Genomic DNA, 22220 nt, shown 5'->3' on the forward strand with positions numbered 1-22220 from the left:
CAGCCATCACCAGAATTGCTCTGCAGGGGAACGAGAAGAGAGAACTTGGATAGAATTTTGAAGTGCAGCAGGAGTCCCACCAACTCTAAAAAGCCTTCCCCAAAGGCTCCAGCCCATCATCAGCTTTCCTTTCACTAGATCTTCGTTGGATTTTTCATCTGGATCCAAGCTTTAGACTTAATCACACACTTTGTTTTGTAATCTGTTTTATGTGTCTCTACAACTAGATAAGAGGCTTCCAGAGAACAGGGACTATGTTATATACAACTACACTACATAAAATTGCCTAGCGCTGCCCTGGGTATGGATTATCCCTGCCTCCCCCCTAGGTTTCCAAGCTATCTACACGCTGCTGCCACAGCCAGCTTGCTAAACATAGACTTGAAGAGGCCACTCAGGGCTCTGGAGAGTCCATACCAAGCCTACCTCCCAGCCTCCACTCTCTGCTCTTCCTATCTCTGGACTTTTGCTCACCGCTCCAGCCCGCCCCTCTCCCCCCACCTCCCCCAGTCCAAAACAGGCTAAAGCTTACTCTTCAAGATTTTTCAGAAATCTCCAAATACCATCTATTTTCTAGAGCGTTCTAATGTTTTTGTCAAAAGTTATCACTCCCTGGAATTTCCAGAGAAGTATTTTCATACTTCAAATTTCACCATATACTATCTAGCACATAGTAAGCACTAAATAAACGTTTAAAAGAATAATAACTGTTTAAAAGAATAACTATAACACCTTCTATTGTGGTTATTTATGCTGTGAACATCTTTTTTCCGCCACTAAATGATAAGCTTTATTATCTCTGTATGCCTCATCTAGGCCCAGTGGATGTTAAAACAGTAGCCATTCAATAAATGTATACTGAATTGAATAGTAGGTATGCAGTAATGAATAAATGAATGAATAAAATTCACTGAAATGAATGTATCTTCATTGGAAAAGACCCTGATGCTGGGAGGGATTGGGGCAGGAGGAGAAGGGGACAACAGAGGATGAGATGGCTGGATGGAATCACTGACTCGATGGACACGAGTTTGGGTAAACTCCAGGAGGTGGTGATGGACAGGGAGGCCTGGCGCGCTGCGATTCAGGGGGTTGCAAACAGTCGGACATGACTGAGCGACTGAACTGAACTGAAATGGTATGTATCGACTTAGAAGATCTCTGTATTACTATGGTACTTAGTACAAGTGATCAAAAAACCCAATTTAGTCTAGATTATGCATTGATAATGAGTCACGTAACTAACTCATTTGTAGGAAAAACAAGGGTATAGTAGGATATGAGGTCGAGTGGATTCAAATGCTTCCAGAGCTCGCTCCTCAGCTTTCTTCTCTGCCTCTCTCTGCGTGTAAGCTTTACTCTCTCATTTACTCTCTGCGTGTAAGCTTTACTCTTACGATGGCAGGCTTCTTTCATGTGGCAGGGAACATAGTACCTCAAACTTCCAGAGCTTCATTCCTCTGAATGTCCTTGCTGGACGGAATCAAGCCTCATTTTCACTTTGGCCTTTTAGTCAAAAATCTCAGAAAGGGATATAATTGGCTCACTTTGGGTCAGGTAGGGATGGGCCTCTAATAAAAGGAGTTCCCATATTAACAGTGAGGAGAAAGACCGTCTTAAAGAAGAACTAGTTCTGGGTGCCGGGGGGAAGTTTGGTGTTCTAGACAGATAAAACAGTAGATACTCAGAGTAAGGAGAGGTAGAGTCTGCATTCAAGAAAGCTGGGGAGAACTGCCATAGGTGATTTGGGGAACTCAAGGCGGGGATCTCAAGAGGCCAGAGGAACGTGCTTTGTTAAACACCTAAGGGAGAGACAAGGCTGACTGCATTTTCTTCAAGTAAGAGTCAGCGTGGGGACAGGGTCGACAGTGATGGAAGCCCACTGGCCTGGCCTGCTCTGGGGAGGCCATGACACCTGCTGAGGAGAGCCAGGCTACAGCTCAAGGATCGGAGAACATGTGAAGGCAGGGGCACAGCAGGGAGAAGAAGGAAGAGTCTAGTCAGAGGCTAGTCAACCAGCCATCCACAACAGCCCGGCCAGGAATTTTCAGTGCGAGAGACGACACCCTCCCCTCTTCGTGGTGGGAGAAGGGGCACGCCTCTGCTCTCCCACGCTGGGCAGTTATTTTTATGGTAGATTTATTTTTGTCTGTTCTAGACCTCAAGCCCGCTGCTAGAAGAAAGAAGGCATGGAGGCTTCTGGGCGTCCAGCAAACACTGGCTTCAGGACTGGTTCAGTTACAGAGATGAAGCCTCGGCCACTCCACACTCCCTCCTGGTTTCAAGGGGCTGGAGTTGGGCTGTGCTGGGGGGCTCTCCCCTCATCCCACAAGCCCCACAAGGGACGGGGACACTGGGAAGATCTACCTGACACGGCCTAGGGACCCCAGCCAGCCATTGGGACCTCTTTCGACAGAACCCACCCCCCCTCCCTGCACAGCCTGCCTCCTTCGAACCCAGGGAGTCTGAGGAGACTCTCTAGCCTTTCACATACTAACCAGGCATCATTTCCCAGCCCCTACATGCCAGGCCGCCAAAGTAGATCCTTCCTTAAATGGGACCACACATCTCGTCTAAATTGTTACTCCTCCAAGGCAAACTTACAAAACAGTCAGGCAAGGCCTCCACACACAGCCACTGCAGACAAGCTTAAAATACACTTTAATCCATATAAAGCACATTTCAGAGACTGGCTTTCTCATGAATGATAAAGATGCAACTGACACTCACTGGGGACTAAAATGTCAAGTTGCTGCAATCTGGCAGAGAGCCTGACAGCCATTAAATACGAAGTTCTGTTTCGCTGATTCCGTTCCTTGCATTTCCCTGTCTTCCTCAACAATTGATCTGGGCTCCTGAAGCTGACAGTTTAGTAGGACTTAGAAACGCTAACATCTCTATCCCTACCACCAGTTCTTCCACCTAAACGCTCTGGAGAGTGGAGTGGGATGGACCAGAGGAGTTGGAAGAGAGGTGGGGACTGAGTGAGCGGACACCTCACCTTCGGGTTCCTCTAATGCCAAGTGGAGGGGAGACTTCCACTCCCTAGGAAGAAAGGGCTGCTTGAGAAACAATCCATGATGGCTTCCAGAGAGTGCGACCCTAAACGTCCCTCCACACCTCTGGAATCCTCCATCTCCTGGACTGGGAAAGACAGGCACAAGGGTAGGCAAGGGATTTATTTTGGATTCAGTTCCCAAGATAGATGGGAGCAGGCAATCTAGCACCACATTAGGAAACTCTGAGTTCTGAGCCCAGCCAACCACTCTACACAGTTTCTTTACTTTTGTCTGTTTAACCTTCCCTGGCTCAGAAATAGGACATAAATGAGTTACAGAGAAATATTAGAATAGAAAAGTAGAGGAAAGAAAGGACCCAAATGGTGGGACACTGCCAAGGGTGCGAACAGGCAGAGGAAAACCAGACCACGAGGCTCGAACTCACAGCTCTGCTCTTCCACGTGGTTTTTCATGCTTGGGCCTGGAGGGTGGATGGCAAAGGAGGACAGGCGTGGTGTGTGTGAGGAGCTGGGTTAAGATGGGAAGATCAAAGAGGTCTCTTCCCAAACCCTGAAGTTGTGGCCACTCACCTTCTCTACATCATAGTTTACGGCTCTACCCTGTGAGGTGTGTTTTAATCAGCCTTCCATTAGTACATGAGTGTGTGCGTCTGCCTGTGCTCACATGCCTGCTAAGGGAGGTGTGGGAATGTGTCAGTCAGTGTAGATGTGCACCAGTTGATGGTGCCTGTTTGCACTTGAAAGCCAGAAGGTTTTAGGCAAAATCTAGGGGTGACAGTGTTACACAATGCTGGTGAGTGTGTGGCTGCTGGGTGTGATTAGCAGTCTATAGTCTGTGTGTAAGTGTGCGTGAATATCTGCGTGCAAGTTAAAATGGAAATGTGCGCTGGAACTTGATGCAAGTGCAGGGAAGCCCATGGGCTTTGGAGCCAGTCTGACTCAGCCTCACATCCTCACTCTGTTATTAACCAGATGTGTAACCTTGGACGAGTCACTGATCCTCAATTTCCTCAACTTAAATGAAGATAATAAGTACCTCTCAAGTTTGCCATGAGATTACCTCACACCGGTTAGAATGGCCATCATTGAAAAATCTACAAACAATAAATGCTGGAGAGGGTGTGGAGAAAAGGGAACCCTCTTGCACTACTGGGGAGAAGGATATGGCAACCCACTCCAGTGTTCTTGCCTGGGGAATCCCACGGACAGAGGAGCCTGGTGGGCTACAGTCCATGGGGTCACAAAGAGTCGGACACAGCTGAAGTGACTTAGCTAGCTTGCACTATTGGTGAGAATGTAAACTGATAGAGCCACTATGGAGAACAGTATGGAGATTCCTTAAAAAATCTAGGAATAAAACCACCATATGACCCAACAATCCCACTACTGGGCATATACCCTGAGAAAACCGTAATTCAAAAAGGCACATGTAGCCCAATGTTCATCGCAGCATTATTTCAATAGCTAGGAAATGGCAACCCACTCCAGGACTCTTGCCTGGAGAATCCCATGGACGGAGGAGCCTGGTGGGCTGCAGTCCATGGGGTTGCTGGGAGTAGGATACGACTGAGCGACTTCACTTTCACTTTCATGCATTGGAGAAGGAAATGGCAACCCACTCCAGTGTTCTTGCCTGGAGAATCCCAGGGTCGGGGGAGCCTGGTGGGCTGCCGTCTATGGGGTCGCACAGAGTCAGACACAACTGAAGCGACTTAGCAGCAGCAGCAGGACATGGAAACAACCTAGATGTCCATCAACACATGAATGGATCAAGAATCTGTGGTATATACACACAATGGAATATTACTCAGCCATAAAAAGGAATGCATTTGAGTCAGTTCTAATGAGGTGGATGAACCTAGAGTCTATTATAGAGTGAAGTAAGTCAGAAAGAGAAAAAACAAGCATCATATATTGACGTATGTACAGAATCCAGAAAGATGGTACTGACCAACTGAGTTGCAGGGCAGCGGTGGAGACACAGGCACAGGGAACAGACTCGTGGACAGGAAGGGCGGGGGAAGGAGAGGGCGGGACGGTGGAGAGAGGGGCGTGGAAACACACACACCACCACATGGAAAAGAGCCAGTGGGAATTTGTTGTATGATTCAGGGAGCTCACATCGGTGCTCTGTGACAACCTGGGGGACGGGTGGGAGGATAGGGTGGGAAGTGGGAGGAAGGTTCAAGAGGGAGAGGACCTATGTACACTGATGACCTATGTACACGTGTGGCAGAAACCAACACAATATTGTAAAGCAATTGTTCTTCAACTAAAAATAAATAAATTTTTAAAAAAGATTGTCATGAACATTAGAAATGATGTATACAAAGCTTTTGGTGCCATAGCCCACACATAGTAGGATTCAAATTAGGCAGCTAGTATCACGCACTGGGGATGTGCCCCTGGTGGTTACTGAGGCGGTTAACTATTCTGAGGTGGTTAACCAGGCAGCGGGTTTGTGAGATCTGGGTGAGGATTGTGCACCAAGGTGTGTGTACAAGCAAAGCCATGTCTAGGTGTATTCAACCAAAGCAATTCCTTCTCCTCCAGTAGGCTCCCTACTCAGGGGAAGGAGGGTGCAGGGGCTGGACCATGTTCTCAGACACCTAGACCTCTGGGTTAGCCGAAGAATTATGCTTTTCAACTGTGGTGTTGGAGAAGACTCTTGAGAGTCCCTTGGACTGCAAGGAGATCCAACCAGTCCATTCTAAAGGAGATCAGTCCTGGGTGTTCTTTGGAAGGAATGATGCTAAAGCTGAAACTCCAGTACTTTGGCCACCTCATGCGAAGAGTTTACTCATTGGAAAAGACTTTGATGCTGGGAGGGATTGGGGGCAGGAGAAGGGGACGACAGAGGATGAGATGGCTGGATGGCATCACTGACTAAATGGACATGAGTTTGAGTGAACTCAGGGAGTTGGTGATGGACGGGGAGGCCTGGCGTGCTGCGATTCATGGGGGCGCAAAGAGTCGGATACGACTGAGCGACTGAACTGAACTGAACTGAGACATCTGGGTCCGGTGTCTAAGGCAGTAAGAGGTTGAGAGGAGGTGCAGGAAGCCAACGACCTGCAGAAGCTTCCTTTTTCCCCTCCGCCCAGCAACCGTTGAACACCGCCACCCACACCCACTCTTCGCTCCACCCCCACCCTGCGCTGCTTTCGACAAGGGAGAGCAGGGCGGAAAGGAAACCCCACCGGAAAGAGGATTCCTCCCCTCCTTTCCCCAAGCCGCCTTAAGACAAACCAGGAAGCCACCGCAGCTTGCAACCGGGCCACCTTAACAGCAAGGAATGGCCTGGCTCCCCGCCAAGCCCCACCCGGCCCGGCCTCGCTCCGCCCCTTCTCCTCCCGCTCGGGCCGGGCTGGTGAGCCAGAGTCTGGCCCGAGTTGGCTGGAGCTGTTGCCATGACAAGCATTTTCTTAAGAAAGCTCTGCTGTTGAAACCGTCTAAATCCAGGCGTTGAAAGGGGGCGCGAAGTTCCCGGGGAACCGTCCCTCCGGGAAAAGCAAGACCAGGGACACCCGCCCAGCTCCCCGGCGCCCCTTTCATTCCAGGAACCTGAGAGGTCCTTCCCTTGGGAGGGCCGGCGGAGACCCAGCCCACTCCCTGGTCTCCGCGGGGAAGGCAGAAGAGACCAGCTCACAACTCCGGCGTGGTTGCCACACTAGGGAGACCGGTGGGTAGACACCCCCCACGGTACCCCTGTCCATGGAAGGCTGGAGGGGGAGTCCCGCGTGCAGAAGCCTGGATCTTTGCTAAGAAAGAGAGGTAGGCTTGCAGAGAATGAATTGAATCGTGATTTGCAAACTTAGTTTTTCTTTCCTCTCAATGACTTCTTTAACTCCCTGAATTTCTTCTTCTGGCATATTTCTTGCGACTGGGTTTAGGGTGTGTGTATGTGTGTATATGTGCACAGATTTGTCAAATACTGTATTTCCTTCCTAGATTCAGTTCTTAGAAACCATATAATCAAACAAGTGATTTCTCCTTTTTCCCCCCTAGTTGTCATTCTTAGGCTGTGGGGGTAGGGAAGTGGAGGGTCTGTATTTTTCATACCCAAATTGAGCTTTTGGCAAAAGCATTTGTTTTCCCCCATTCGTTCCTGCCCTCCCTGCCCCCTCCTCCCCCTTGGCTTGGGAATGAGACACAGAATGGAAAACTGTTGCAGAAATATTTTCCGTGTCTGTTCCCTTTCTTGAAAGCCCTAAAGAGAGATGGAAAAAAAAAAAAAAAGAACTGAGTATGAAATCTTCAACAGGAAGGAGGGGCAGCTCTGGGGGCTGAGAAAGGGCTCACTGGGGGGTGAGTGGCGGTTAGAGCTAGGAGAAGTTGGGGGTGGGGAAGGGGAATGCATACATTTTCTTTGGCTTTGTAGAGAAACCTCAGCAGTTTCTCTCTACCGCTTACAAAACATCCTCAGACTTTCACGTCTATAATTAGTCGTGGAAAAAGCTGGGAGTTCCCTCATACCGTTGTTGTTCGAGTGTATGCAGAGCATCAAGAACCAATGTATGAGTGTCTCTGAGGGCACCGCCCCATATATAGCTGTTCCCAAAGAGGAGAAAGGCGAAGGGGTGAAGTTGGAAAGTTTGCAGTTTCACGGGGCTGGCGAATGTTTGGTGGTTAGGGTGGGCCACAGGCAACATTAGGAGGGTCCCAGCATCCTGGGCCACTGTGCTGTCTTGATGAAGAGCTAGAAATTCATGCTGGGATTGTCCCTCCTTTTGGTTCACAAACACACTCGCTCAAATACTTGGCTCGCCCCTGGGGTGGAGGAGGCAAGCTGGCATCCTCTGCAGGCGAGTCCAGCCTCACATACGCCTCCGTCATCTCTCTGAAGGATCCACCGCTCTCCTGCCGGGTGTGGAGGGTGCGGGAGTGGCTGGCCACATCCTGGGAGAGAGTGGGCACTCTGCTGGCCAGGATCACCGCCCTCCCGGGCATACCTGCCAGACTCACAGTAACTTGAAGTTAGTGCTCGCCAGCCTGGTAGGGGGGATCTCAGCTGACGCAGTAGGCCCCGCGGCGGTGAGGGCGCCAAAGGGACCGGAAAACCCCACCGCACCCACCTCGCCTGGGTGGAGTGCCTGGCCGGGAGAGACGGTCTCCCTCCCTCCCGAAGCCTCCCCCCAGAGCCGCCCCTTCTGGTCCTTACCACTTGGAGCCCCCTGCCCCCATCGCCCCCTCACCTCAAGGCCCTCTTTACAAGGAAGGAAGGGACGAGACCAAGGTCATCCTAGGCTGCGGCAGGCCCTGGGGAAAGGGGCCTCCGGGGCAGGGGGCCGGGGAGAAAGTGTAGAGGGCGGGCTCCCTCGGCGGCCGGCCCGGGCTGGCGGCCCGCGGAGCGCGCTCTGGGGCGGGTGAAGGGTGCTGGGGAGCCGATCCTGCCCCCGAGGCTGGGGAGTGCAGGTGTGTGGAACCGAGCTCCCGCCCTCGCCCTCTCAGCCAGTTTGGTCGGAAGAGTCTTAAAGGCGAGAGGTTAGAACCTGGAAAGAAGGAAGCAGAAGATTTGGGGGAGAGCAGACATAGAGGCCGGGAAGCAACAGGAACCCGTTTCCACTCTGGGGTTCTGGATGACGGGGCTGCCTGCACTCCTGCAAGGTCAGACCGCGCCTCTCCCTAGACTCTGCGGGAGGAGCCAGGGGGACATTACCCTGCGGGCAGAGGGCCCACGGCAGGACCCCGCCTGGGTTCTGAGGAAAGCCAGGGAGAGGAGCTCATCTCTTGGCCCGGGAGCCCCGTCCTCCGCGCCACCATCTTGCAGAAGCACAACCCCGAAACCACCCTCTTCTCCGCGCCCCGCGCCCTCTCCCCGGCCCGCGCCGTCTCCCACTCGGGGGGCCCGTAACCCCGGCGTCCGCGCGGCCGGCCCCCCACGCAGGGCCCTGACCCGGGGTCAACCCCGGCGGGCTCGCCGAGGCGTCTCCCGGACGCGCAGGGCGCGCCCGCCGCTTTGAGCCGCGGGCGGGGGCCGAGGGGCTCCCCGCTCCCCACGCCCTCCCCGCGGGCCAGGGGCGTGTCCGCGCTGCGCCCCCTCCGCCGCGGCCACGCCCGGCCTCCGCCCCGCCCCGGGCCTGCGGGGTCGGAGCGCGCCGGGCACCCCGGGCACCCCGGTCTCCGGGCCGAGCGCGGTTCCCTGCCCCCGGGGGTGCCCGGAGCCTGGTTCCTTCCCCTCCCGGTTACCGTCTCCGCGGCCCTGGCTGGGTTCAGAACCCAGCAGGACGAGCACAGTTGGCTTATCCACCCGGGCTTCTCAGCACTGAGGGCGCAGTCAGTGTTTGGGGGCAGGAGAAGGTGGCGTCGGGGGGGTCTGGGAACCCGGCTGACTCCTGGCTTCCCTGCGGTCTCCGGCCTCCCCTCGGGACGGGAACGCCCGCTCCCCCGGTGATGGTGGGAGGGAGTGCTGAGTCAGGTTTGTCAGGGGTCGATGGCCTTGGGTGTCCAAGAAAGTCAGAATGGGAGGGCCCGGGCGGGGGGTGGGGGGGGGCGGTGCGGGTAGAAGTAGCAGGTGCTGCGGGCGGGGACCCCGAGCAGGCGCTGAGGACTATGACTCTGTGCCTCTCTCGCCGCGGCCCCTTGAGAAGAAGAGGGATCCTGGGCCACTCAACCCAGCCCTCATCCGCTGCCACCTGCCAGAGTTTCAGATCTTACAGAGGAAACTGCCTCTTATTCGAGAATAATTCAGCTTCTCTCAGCAACCCCCGTGGGCCCTTTTCTTTTTTTCTATTCCCCTGGCCCTTGAGCCAGAAGGCCTGCCCGCTGAGGGCATTCCAGACCCACCAGGCCTTGGAGGGAGAAAGTGAGGGTGTTCCTTCTTGGTCCCAGCACCTTAAGAGTCCTGTCTGGCTTAGGTCGGCCCCAGTGTTGGGTTCAGCTTGTTAGAGGAATGCCCCTCCTAGGCCCCACTGCCTTCCCTGGAGAACTCCCCGCCTCCGACCTCCTCCACCAGCCCGCTGGGATAGGGCTCCCTTTCCTGCCGGCTCCCGCTCCTCAGACCCACACTGACTCCTGTCATCTCTGATGCGTATTTGCTGGGTGGGGGTAAGAAGGAGGGAGGGATGAGCAAGACAGTGGTCCCAGGGAAGCAGAACACTTGGGCAGAGTCAGCTGCGATGCCATCCCTTCCCCGCTCATTTCCCCCGGCTGCAGAGGGGATTAGAGGAGGAAAGCAGGCTGCGGTCCAGAAGGTGCGGAATGCTTTGTGCTCCACTTCCTCTCCCGGCATCTCTCTGTCTCCTCTTTCCTCTTTCCCTGCATGAGCCATTGTTGTTCCACTGACTTATTTCCTCTGCACGTGGTGAAGCAGAAATGACCAGCGCTGTTGCCCCCACTGTAAGCCAGTCCTCTGTGTTCAGCCCACAGAGACGGGGCTGAGGAGGGAAACGAGGGGACTTACTTAGAACCAAAGCCAAGGACTGCTAGCCAGTGGAGGAGCTGATGCAGGGAGTTTGTGCTGGAACAGGGGCGGATCAGACAGGCCAAAGGAGAGAAAAGGGAGGTGAGAACACAGGTGTTGGGGGCAACAGTTCCCCCATCCACCCCACCCCTGTTTGGACTCTCTTCACTCTTAAATCTTCTCTGGCTATAGTCTTCAGCCTCATCATTTCTCTCTGCTCTGGTTTCCCAAGTTAAGTACAAAACGGACTGGGATGAAATCAGTGAGACTCCTTTGCTTTGGCCTTCTTGAGCTGCATCACTCAGGGCAGAGGGAGCTTAGGGTAATGTGTTAATAGGGAGGAGGTTAAAGACTCTCAGATAAGCTCAGGGAAACTCTCAGCTTAGAACACTTCATAGCATCCTGCTGTGATCTTCCACCTGCAAAATCAGTGTCAGGGATGCTGCTGCTGCTAAGTTGCTTCAGTCATGTCTGACTCTGTGTGATCCCATAGATGGCAGTCCATCAGGCTCCCCCATCCCTGGGATTCACCAGGCGAGAACACTGGAGTGGATTGCCATTTCCTTCTCCAATGCATGAAAGTGAAAAGTGAAAGTGAAGTCGCTCAGTTGTGTCCAACTCTTAACGACCCCATGGACTGCAGCCTACCAGGCTCCTCCATCCATGGGATTTTCCAAGCAAGAGTACTGGAGTGGGGTGCCATTGCCTTCTCCAGTCAGGGGTGCAAACTAGTACAACTCCTATGGAGAGCAAGTTAGCAATGTCTAAAAAAACAACATATGAATTTACCCAGCAGTCCTGTTTCTAGAAATTTATCCAGAAAATGTACATCCACAAATACAGAAAGACAGGTGCACAAGGTAATCATTTAAGGCATATTTGTAATAAGGAAATCATTGGAATCATCGATGTCTCTTTGTGTGTGCACTCAGTTGTGTGTGATTCTTTGCGATCCCATGGACTATAGCCAGGCTTCTCTGTCTGTGGGGTTTTCCAGGCAAGAATAGTGGAGCAGGTTGCCATTTCCTACTCCAGGGGATCTTCATGACCCAGGGATCTAAATCATGTCTTCCATGTCTCCTGCGTTGCAGGTGGATTCTTTACCACTGTGCCACCTAGGAAGTCTGGAAACTGTCAATGCCCATCTTTAATAGACACAATGGAGTACTGTGCAGTCAAAAACATGAGTAGGAGCTCTATGAACTGATATGTGATACCTAGGATATGCTATTAAGTAAAAACAGCAAGATGCAAAAGAGTGTGCATGCATAGTACGCCATCTTTGGGTTGAGGAAGTGGGAGAAATACGGCTTTTTTTTTTTTTTTGCAAACTGATACATGCATACACACAGGAAGGATAAACCAGAAATTAATTAAAATGGTTACCTATAGGGGGTAGGTAGAAACATGTTAGAGAGGCTAGCGATTGGCACAAAACTTTACTGATACCTTTTTAGACTGTTTTGAATTTTGAACCAGGTAAATTTTATGTATTCACAAATTAAATTAGATCAAAAAGAAAGAAAAAAGCAGACTCTAAAGCTGACTGCAACAGAAATAAAGATCCTAACTGAATATCAATTTGATTACAAATAAGAGAGTTAATTCTAGTAGTTTTTTAGTTTGGTGCCCTGACTATATCCATACTGAAATGTGTATTCTAAGGATAAAAAGAACTGCAAAAAATCTCAGAGAACTTTGTGGTAGTTAGACTGTTATTTGATGTCATCAGCCTGAAATGTTGAAAAACCTAGTAAGAAATAAGGCAGGCATCTCTGGATGTTAGCAACCAAAAAAAAAAAAAAAAAAACCTGCTGGGGTAGAATGAGAGTCATTCTCCATGACAACTGAGACTTCAAAAAAGTGAATTATTAAAAAAAACATTAAAATTGTGTGTTTGGAGAGAAGGGTAGGGAGGCTGAAACCTCTTTGGATTTAAAGAGGTATTTTAGTCAAATACAATGCATAAACCTTAATTGGATCTTGGGTCAGAAAAAAAAATAAAAGGACGTTAAAAGAGATTCTGGGACAACTGGGAAATTTTTAATATAGATATTAGATGACATGTAATTATTGTTAATCTTTAAAGGTGTGCTAATGGCCATGATAATGATTTTATAAGAGAATATATTTATGCAAAAGTATTCAAGGGCACAGTGTCTGCAAGTGGTTTTCAAATGGTTCAGCAAACATAAGTGTGTGTGTATGTGTGTGTGTATTTATATACATCAAGAGGGCACACAAGATGCTGACAATTGGTGAATCTAAGTGAAGGGTCTGGAATTGTTTATTGCACTGTTTTTTTCAACATTTCAGATTTGAAATGTTTCCTAACACCAAGGTAGGGAGAGAAGTACATTTCAGGGAGGACCCTTGGATTCCTAGATTCCCTCACTCACCCCTGTGACTGAACCAACAGCGCGTCTGCTCTCAGCTCCCTCGCTGGCACACAGCACCCTCCGGGAAGTTTTTGTTTTCCCCTCACTGCCTTAGCATCAGGCTCTTCTTTCTGGGTGGGAGCAGCTCGGGCAGCCTGGAGTAGCAGGTGGACGCAGGCGCTTGCCCGTGGGGCTGCGATCTGCCGGGGAGGCCAGGGGGTGGAGGCTTCCAGAACCACCGCCTGCCCTCTGAGAATGGCCCTCCATGTAAGAGGAGGGACCCACCACAGTTCAGAAGTTGCTTCTGCCAACCTTTCACCTCCCTTCGGAATTCTGCAATGAGGTGCCTCTGAGGGAACCCAGCTGTGCCTTCCCTGAGCCTTCTAGATGGGCTAAGCAGGGTCCCCTGCTGGAGACACAGGGGCTACACGGTCACTAACCCAAATCACCGTGCTGTCACCGCTGCCTTCAGCCTGGCTCTAACTCCGGACAGAGAGCAGGTTTCCAGGACTGCCTGCATTCTCCTCTCTTCTCTCTTCTCCCTGGGTACCCTGGGGCTTAGGTCCTGTGTGCTCAGGGCCCTTCTCAGGTAGGAGAGGACTCTGGATCCTTCAGTCAGTTCCCCTCTGTCTTGCTTGAGGAGCCTGAAAGAGCAGCAGCCAGGAAGTTGGAAGGGGCACACAGGGACGGGTTTGTTCTATGTGTTGCCAGAACTGCCAGAAGAACTCGGGACTGGGAGTCAGAAAACTGGTGATCTGGGCTTATGACTACTGAGTGACCTTGACTGAGGCAGGTGACGTCTCTGGGCCTTAATCGCTCCCACTGTGAAATGAAACCAAGGTTGGACAAACAGGCATTTCTGGTTCAAGGCTCCTTTTCTACAAAGAGGGAAAACTCAACACCCAAACCAAGCTGTTTTATCATAGAGTCTAGCACAATGTAACATCCTGTAGCTAAGTTCCATCCTTCTTCCCAGGATGACCAGTTGTAAGGAGACCTAAAAGCATCTGCCTTGTGGACAGCCACACTCTCCAGGTCTTGGAGTAGAACAGAGTTCTTAGATTCCCCATCACCACTGGCCTGAAAGTTAATTGAGTACATACTCAGCGCCTCCAAGGCCCCAGTTCTGTTATGTCCTAAACCAGACATTAAGAAAGATTGGCTGGAGATACAGAAATCCAAGACTTCAAGGAGTTTACTTAGTTCCTAAGAAACATGCTTCCCCCAGAGAGTTATTAGGTCAAACTATATAAAATTGCCAGTTTGCAACTTCTTTTGACCTATAAAAGGCAATTTAATATGATTCAAATTAACGTTAATATTATTAAACACTGGAAGTCAGGAACTCCAGTCAGTACTATGGAATGGAGAGATGAGATTTCCATCTGAACAATGGATTGGGTTTAGAGAAATTTGGGTAGAGTCACCAGCTGCTAGGCCGGTTTGTCCTCTCTCTCAATCCAGGCTTTTAGCCCTGGAGGTAGACACATTAGCCAGGTCCTTGTCCAGACTCTAGTTGAGATTTCAGCAGTAGTTTTTCTGGTAACTGGCCAGGGCAGTTGCCCGTGGGTAGAGAGGAGAGTGCTGTCCATCTGTAGTTGACTATTCCTGTGCCCTGCTTCATATCTGCAGAGTTGGGAATGGAGGAAACTAAGAAAGGAAGAAATAGGAAATATCGATCTAATTCTCCCCCTCTGGTGGCAGACCGCAGTGGGACACACACCTGAATCCTCATCTGGCACAGGATGCTGGGAGCTGAAGGAATTAGTAGGAAAGTGGAGGCCAGAATTTGACAGGTCTGGAGACCTGGAGAATCCCAGGGACGGGGGAGCCTAGTGGGCTGCCATCCATGGGGTCGCACAGAGTTGGACACGACTGAAGTGACTTAGCAGCAGCAGCAGCACCCCATCCTTAGAGGAGGTAATTGCCAAATAGGATTGGGATGAGGAGAGAAAACAGCTTTGATGGAGGAGAGGATGGGGGAGGATGGGTGGATTGGGAGGAAGGGCTGTCTGCATGTGGCCCAGGACTCAGCATCATGGAGAGTCAGGCGCTCTAGCAGGTGAAGGGAGGCTGTCTGCTTCCTCCTGCTGGGATGCATCCCGTCCTTTGTCTGAGCCGGCGCCCAGGTCTCAGGGAGGTGGCATCCGGCCTCAGCTGCAGCCTGCTGCCTGCCTGCTCTCCTGGTACCGTGGACCTTTAGGATGATTTTTTTGATGTTCCCTCCCCGCTGTCTATACGGCAGCCTTCTTTGTGGGAAGCACTTGTAGGACATCTGTTGGAATGCTAGGATGGGCACAGCTGGCATCCAAGCTTCCAGGGGCTTTCTGACCTTGGTACAGGGGAGGTTGGTCACCAGGCTTTGGGCTGGGGAGGTTTTATTTTGTTGAGCCAGAGCATTTGAGATGGATCGAGCTGGAGAAATGGTCCAATTTCCCTTTATCCCAAGTGAGAAAACTGAAACCTAGAGACTTGTCCAAGAACACTGGACTAGTTGGAGGCCAAGCCCAGTTCTCCCCACTCCACGCCTGCGACTGGGCCCCTGGGCCCCTCCATGCGTTTCTGCGGGAGCCAGATGGATGTCGAATCGCCTTGGTACCCACTTTCTCTACCCGTGTAATTGGGACAATTATTCTAGCCCCTCTTGGGATGATGTGCAGCGTGAGATCATGTACGAGAAGCTTTTTCGAAGAAAGATGCCAGAAACCATAGAGTTGCTGTGCCGTGATTGTTACTGTTGCTGCTGTTATTAGCAATTACGGTTATTAGGACTAGAGAAAATGCAAAGGAGAAGTGCTTTGGCGCCACCCTTATCACTGTAGCTTCTCACGGGCCTGAGCTTTCCTCTTGGTCCTTTCCACATCCCTTCTCAGGCACCCGGGCCTTGAGCTGGGAAAGGCAGAGTAATGCGGAGCAGAAGCAGAGTCCTGGAAAAGGGTGGGCAGAGCCCTCCTCCTGCCTGGGTATCCCCAGCTCTACCCTTTTTTCAGAATGTGGACTCTTGGAAGGAGTGTGGAGGGAAAACACTCTGACCTTCACTTCTTCCTTGGCAGCTGACTAGCCTGGGTTGGCTGGGAGCTCTGATTTAGGGGCTAAGAATCAGCAGAGTCGAGCCACTTGTAATAGGACAGGACAGATTAGGACAGGACAGATTGATTTCATGGCCAGAGCCTATCTGTCATTCATTTGCTGGTTCATTTATTCACTTGTTCATTCAGCACACATAAAATGAGCACAAACTGTGTCTCAGGCGCGGTGTTAGAATTTGGGAAGGAGCGGTGTCCAGAAGGCAGGCAAGGACTAAGCATCGCCTACTTTCAGCTCGAGGACAAGTGAGCCGAGCCTGGGCACCCACAGCAAGCCCTGATCGTGGCAGTGTTCCTGAGAACTTGCATTTGTGTCCTTGAAGTATACCTTTAACCCCTGAGCTCAGGAAGATCAGGCTTAGATTCCGTGATGGACTGAGCTGGGAGGGGCACCCCTGTGTCACTGATAGGACTGGCCTGATGAGGACGGACTTGCCCTTGTCCTTTGTCTTCTGGGCCAGGGCCTGGTGCTGGAGCTGGGTGTTTGTCCAGCCTGGTATACCCAGTCCTTGGGCTAGCATGCCAGTGTTGTCCGACTTTGCAATCCCCTGCTTACATTCTCAGAATCTGATGGGAGATATTCTGTTGCTAGGATGTGCAGAGAGATCTGAATGGAACCTTTGAAAGAAAAAATAAACATCTAGAGAAGCCCCCCAGTTTGTCCTCCAATCTTTATTTCTTCTTTCTTTTTTTTTTCAATCTTTATTTCTCATTTCAGCCCTTCCACCCTACTTGGCAGGGTGATATTGAAGGATAGTTCAGTTCAGTTCAGTCACTCAGTCGTGTCCAACTCTTTGCGACCCCATGGACCGCAGGACTCTAGGCCTCCCTGTCCATCACCAACTCCCGGAGTCCACCCAAACCCATGTCCATCGAGTAGGTGATGCCATCCAACCATCTCATCCTCTGTCATTCCCTTCTCCTCCTGCCCTCAATCTTTCCCAGCATCAGGGTCTTTTCAAATGAGTCAGCTCTTCGCATCAGATGGTCAAAGTATTGGCGTTTCAGCTTCAACATCGATCCTTCCAATGAACGCCCAGGACTGGTCTCCTTTAGAATGGACTGGTTGGACCTCCTTGCAGTCCAAGGGACTGTCAAGAATCTTCTCCAACACCACAGTTCAAAAGCATCAGTTCTTCAGCGCTCAGCTTTCTTTATAGTCCAACTCTCACATCCATACATGACCACTGGAAAAACCATAGCCTTGACTAGACGGACCTTTGTTGGCAAAGTGATGTCTCTGCTTTTAAATATGCTGTCTAAGTTGGTCATAACTTTCCTTCCAAGGAGCAAGTGTCTTTTAATTTCATGGCTGCAGTCACAATCTGCAGTGACTTTGGAGCCCCAAAAAATAAAGTCAGCCACTGTTTCCCCATCTATTTGCCACGAAGTGATGGGACTGGATGCCATGATCTTAGTTTTCTGAATGTTGAGCTTAAAGGATAAGACAGTGGATTTAGATTCAATGCATGTTATGCACATCTTCATTGAACCTCAGCTTTCCCATCTTTAAAGTGTGCATAAGATCATCTTTCCTTATCTACCCTGTAAAGTGTTGTGATGGACAAATGAGACATGGTGGATGACAGCGTTGGGTAAACGCCGAAGTGCTGGATGTACGTAAGGCTTATTACTCCAGTGCCCCTCCTCGTTTTTCAGTTTGCATTTTGGTCCTTTCTGCTGCCCAGTCCTCTGATCCTGCTCGCCAGTGCGTCCTTCTCTGAGCTCTCACTTCCACTGCAGATTCTGCTCTTACCATGTCTTCTCTACTTGCCTAGATCAAGATCTAAAATAACTCTTGTTGCATCTTAAATGATAACAACAGTAAAAAGTGATAGTCTAGTTATGTGCTAGGTATTAAATTTGGATTATCTCATTTAATATTCTTAGTTGACGATGAACTCAGTACTAGTATTATCTTCATTTTACAGATTAGTAAAGATGTTCATAAAACACAGGCTGAGGTCCAGCCCTAGTTTAGCCTATCTCTGAATTTCCTCTTTCTACTGCTCAATGACTGACTGGCTGACAAGAACAGGGAGAGATTTGACAGCATTTATTGAATGTCGACTAAATATGCTGCTTTCAAATCATGTCACAACAACCACCATCTGAGACAGTTACTGGCTTTGTCTTAGACATCGTCTGGTTGCAGAATAGAAACCAGTCCAAAAAAGCAAAAGAGGACTCCAGTAGGTTACAGAGAAATATCACAGAATTAGCAGCAAGAGGTGCAGCTTCCATGTGGACAGCATCTCTCCTCTGCCCCCCAGTCCACATGCACAGCTCTCATCGTGGTTCACCAAGCAGCAGTTTCAGTGTCCAGATTGATGACCTTCCTGCTTAGCTCTGCAAAGTAAATTAACTCAAGTTTCTCAGCCCAAATATCAAGAGATGTTGATTTCCAGATCAGATCTGATGTCCATCCCTGCTAATTATCTGTGATCCGTGTGGCCTGCTTGAGGAGAGTGTGGACTAATCAAATCATGAACACCCAGGCCTGTCCCTCCAACAGTGGCTGTGGGTGGGAGCAGATGTTTCTCGAGGGGAAGTCCTTGACCTTAGACGGATGCAAACCTACCAAGCTGTTTATCACAGAAGACTGTCCCAATGGATGTCATAGAGGTGACGCCCTGCTGCAGCCCCTAAAGAAGAGATGAGTCATTTGTCCTAGAATCTGCATGTTCAGGTGGGCCCGGAAAGATAAGAATACCATTTTTGAACCCTGCTATATGCCAGGAATTTTGTGTGTATTATCTTTCAACCTTACAACATGTCATTGTTTTCATTTTATAAATTAGAAAGCTAATACTCAGCAAGCCAAGTGTCTTACCCAGAGGTCCTCTGGTTGGTTTGGGCTGGGCCAACGTTTGACCCAGGCCTGTCTGACAGTAAGACCCTTTCTATTAACCAAAACTCACCAAAGATGACTATTTGATGTTGATTCTGCTGTGATGTATGCTCCATGAGGGCAAAGATCTTAGTCTTTTTGTTCACTGATATATCCCACCTAAAACAGTATGTGGCTCATAGTAAATGCTCAATTAAAACGTCATCAAATGAATTTTGTTTTAGTATCTTCTATACCCCGGGCTTCCCATGGTCAGAGGGGAAAGGGTAATATTCTAACTGTTGAGAATGGGCCACTGAATTAACTAGGGTAGCCCACTGGGTGTGCCTGTGGTCCCTAACTCAACTCTCCTTTGACAGGGGACTTTAGGAAGAGTCCCTCAACATAGAGGACTCTAAAGGGTGGTATAGCTCTATCTCCATCTGTGTTTCCTGTCCTGTACACCTGATCCAAGACATTTAGCCCTGTGAAGAAGGCAGGTGAAAGGAGGTTTCCCTAACGCTAGAAAATTCACTTACTGAAGCAGGACATAGAATGCCAGGGAAAATAATGCTAATTTCCACTGGGTTTTCAGCCCCATGGTTCAGTTTACCAAATCCTGGATTTCTTCCCATGCCTTTCTGTATAGCAGTGCCCTCTGCCTCAGTCACCCAGACAGTGTTCCCAATTCCAGGTTTGGGAGAGTCAGATGGAACTGGGTTCAAGTCGGCCTTCCCATCCTTGTGACCATGGACAAATTTTTCATGTGACTGGACTCAATTTTCTCTGGAAAAGAGGATTATTTATTAATAAAGAGTGATCCATGTTCTAAGGGCCTGGCCCGAAGTAGGTCCTCATTGACTTTTGATTTTACCCCTTCCGTCCCTCCAGTTCTCCCTTCCTTCTCCATGGATCCTGGCTCAAACCTGCCCACCTGCTCCCTGCCAACCTTTGGGCACAGTACCTTTGGGGTCAGAGCCCACTGTCCCCAAGTCACTGAAAGGCCCGGAGGCCCCCGCTTCCTACAGCTCTCCACCAAATGGCTTCACGGGCTGACTGAGGACTCCGTGGTTTCCACATGGCAGCAGTTCCAAAATCGTGCTTGACCCTTGTACAGCAAGAGTCCTGGCAAAATAAGGAGGAGTGGCAGGTGGAGAGCTACAGTCCCCTCATTTTGTTTGCTCCTGCCCTGCATTGCTTCCCCTGGAGGTAGATGCTGGAAGAGCCATGCTGGGAAATCTCTTGTAGGAGCAGGAATGGGTGACAGTGCTCTACTTGCTTGTAGCAGCCGTGGCCTGAGGATGCCATCGCTATTTGGTCGGGCAGATCATTTGCCAGCTGCCCCTGGAATTGAGCAGGCTGCTTAATAAACAGGTAGGAGAGTCCCAGTCTGGGATCGCCTCCTCTCTCTCCAGCACGCACCCACACAGAGACTTTAGCTGTTGTGAAGTGCCAGCCTGGCCAAGGTAAGGCACGAACCAGAATTTGCTCTCCTGAGCTGGAGGGGCGTGGCAGGGAGAGACTGGGCTCCTGCTTCTGCTTCCTGTGGATTACTTAAGTGCTCCAGGCTCTTTTGGAGTGGAGGAGATAGGTTCTCCAGCCGCCTCCTAGTCTCTCAGGGATGGCATCCTGTGATGGGAGATGCTTTCAGAAGAAGTGAGCATGTGAGTCGTAACCGAGTTCATGTGAGCAGGCCTATGGCAGCGTGGTTGCTGGGATAGATCAACTTGTCAGTTCTGGCTACAGCATCCGCTTAGCCCACGCACAGCCTGTGAGCCAGGACTGGTGCCCTACCTCTGTTTAGCCAGTGTTTAGCATAGTCCTCGGAGAAAGCAATGGCACCCTACTCCAGTACTCTTGCCTGGAAAATCCCATGGACGGAGGAGCCTGGTAGGCTGCAGTCCAGGGGGTCGCAAAGAGTCGGACACGACTGAGCGACTTCACTTTCACTTTTCAGTTTCATGCATTGGAGAAGGAAATGGCAACCCACTCCAGTGTTCTTGCCTGGAGAATCCCAGCGACAGGGGAGCCTGGTGGGCTGCTGTCTCTGGGGTCGCACAGAGTTGGACACGACTGAAGTGACTTAGCAGCAGCAGCAGCAGCATAGTCCTTGGGCTTCCCAGGTAGCTCAGCTGGTAAAAAAAAATCCGCCTGCAATGCAGGAGACCTCGGTTCAATTCCTGGGTCAAGAAGATCCCCTGGAGAAGGGATAGGGTATCCACTCCAGTATTCTTGGGCTTCCCAGCTGGCTCAGACAACAAAGAATCCACCTGTGATCCGGGAGACCTGGGTTCGATCCCTGGGTTGGGAAGATCCCCTGGAGGAGGGCATGGCAACCTACTCCAGTATTCTTGCCTAGAGAATCCCCATGGACAGAGGAGCCTGGCAGGTTACAGTTCATGGGGTCACAAAGAGTTGGATATGACTGAACGACTAAGCACAGCGAAGTAAAGTCCCTGGTTCTTTACTGGATAATCATCAGTAAACGTTGGATGGATGAATAACTGAATAAACAAATAGAAATTTTTCTTCAGAGTCAAGATCACAGCAGAGTTTACCTTTTTTCTTCCCAGGGTCATCATCCTTGTTCAGCATTTCATCATGTCATGCTGAATAATTGCAAAGGACTCCTAATGATGGACAGGGTGGTCTAGAAGGACAAATTACAGATTAGAAGTCGGGAGACCTGGAACTTCAACTATTTAAGTTGCTTTATCACTTTAAGGATAAATCTGGGCTTCCATTTGTTCATGTATAAAATGAATAGTTTGGCCTAAACATACTTTGAGGAGATTTTAACTCCCAATTCTCTGCCTCCTCCTGCCTAAACAACCCTGCAGATTAATTATAGTTGGTTACCAAATTTTAAAAATAAGATTCACCATAGAAATCCAAATTTCTTGCTTCTCAAAAAGTGGAAGCTCTCACAAAAGTTCCACCTTTTTTCCATGGCAACAGTTAGCAGGAGCTAAGTAACCGCTGCCCTGCTCAGACAGCGTCTGCGTTCCCGTTTGCCACAGACGCCTCCTCTCCCTGCTGCCTAATGCTCGGGCTGCTTCACTCGTTTTTGTGGCTGCCTGGTCCATGGAGGCATGTTAATTTGCAGACCTCGAATGGGGAAAACAAAACCTCGAAGGGTGGAGGGAGAGGCAGCTAGGATGGGGTGGCAGCTCAGTTGGGCTTAGGTGCAGAGACGAGGGGATCTTCCTGGGAGGCGGTGGCAGGGATGCGAACGGGAACAGTGGCCAGTGCCTCAGGAGACTGCTTAGGGACTTGGCCTCCAAGAATTGTTAAGGCCTTGCCTGAGGAAGCCATCCCTCTTCACCAGTTTCCTTTTTCTTGGACGCCTGCCGGGAGTTTGGAAGGCTCCCTAGGGCCTCCTTGGTATAACTGTATCTGCCACTACACGGTAGGGAGCTCAGGGCTCCATCTAAGAACCTTGCAAGGCTGGTAATTCCCTTTGCACTTCTTTCTGTTGTCCACCTTCTGTTAGTATTTTGGTCAC

General features: G+C 50.3%; 1 protein-coding gene across 5 annotated transcripts in view; it reads left to right on the plus strand.

Annotated features, from left to right (window-relative positions):
* The first annotated feature begins 6365 nt into the window (after positions 1-6365).
* The window catches only part of ATP2B4 (ATPase plasma membrane Ca2+ transporting 4), a 100407-nt gene continuing 84552 nt past the window's right edge, over positions 6366-22220 (plus strand). For 3 of the 5 annotated variants that reach the window (XM_070767734.1, XM_070767732.1, XM_070767733.1), the window contains exon 1: positions 6366-6793. The gene's annotated coding sequence lies outside the window, so the exon portion shown is untranslated. The remainder of the gene's footprint in view (positions 6794-22220) is intronic. The other 2 variants (XM_019976336.2, XM_019976335.2) reach the window with 2 other exon arrangements.

The sequence above is a fragment of the Bos indicus genome, chromosome 16 (genome assembly GCF_029378745.1).
Source record: "Bos indicus isolate NIAB-ARS_2022 breed Sahiwal x Tharparkar chromosome 16, NIAB-ARS_B.indTharparkar_mat_pri_1.0, whole genome shotgun sequence".
NCBI classification, from domain to species: Eukaryota; Metazoa; Chordata; class Mammalia; order Artiodactyla; family Bovidae; genus Bos; species Bos indicus.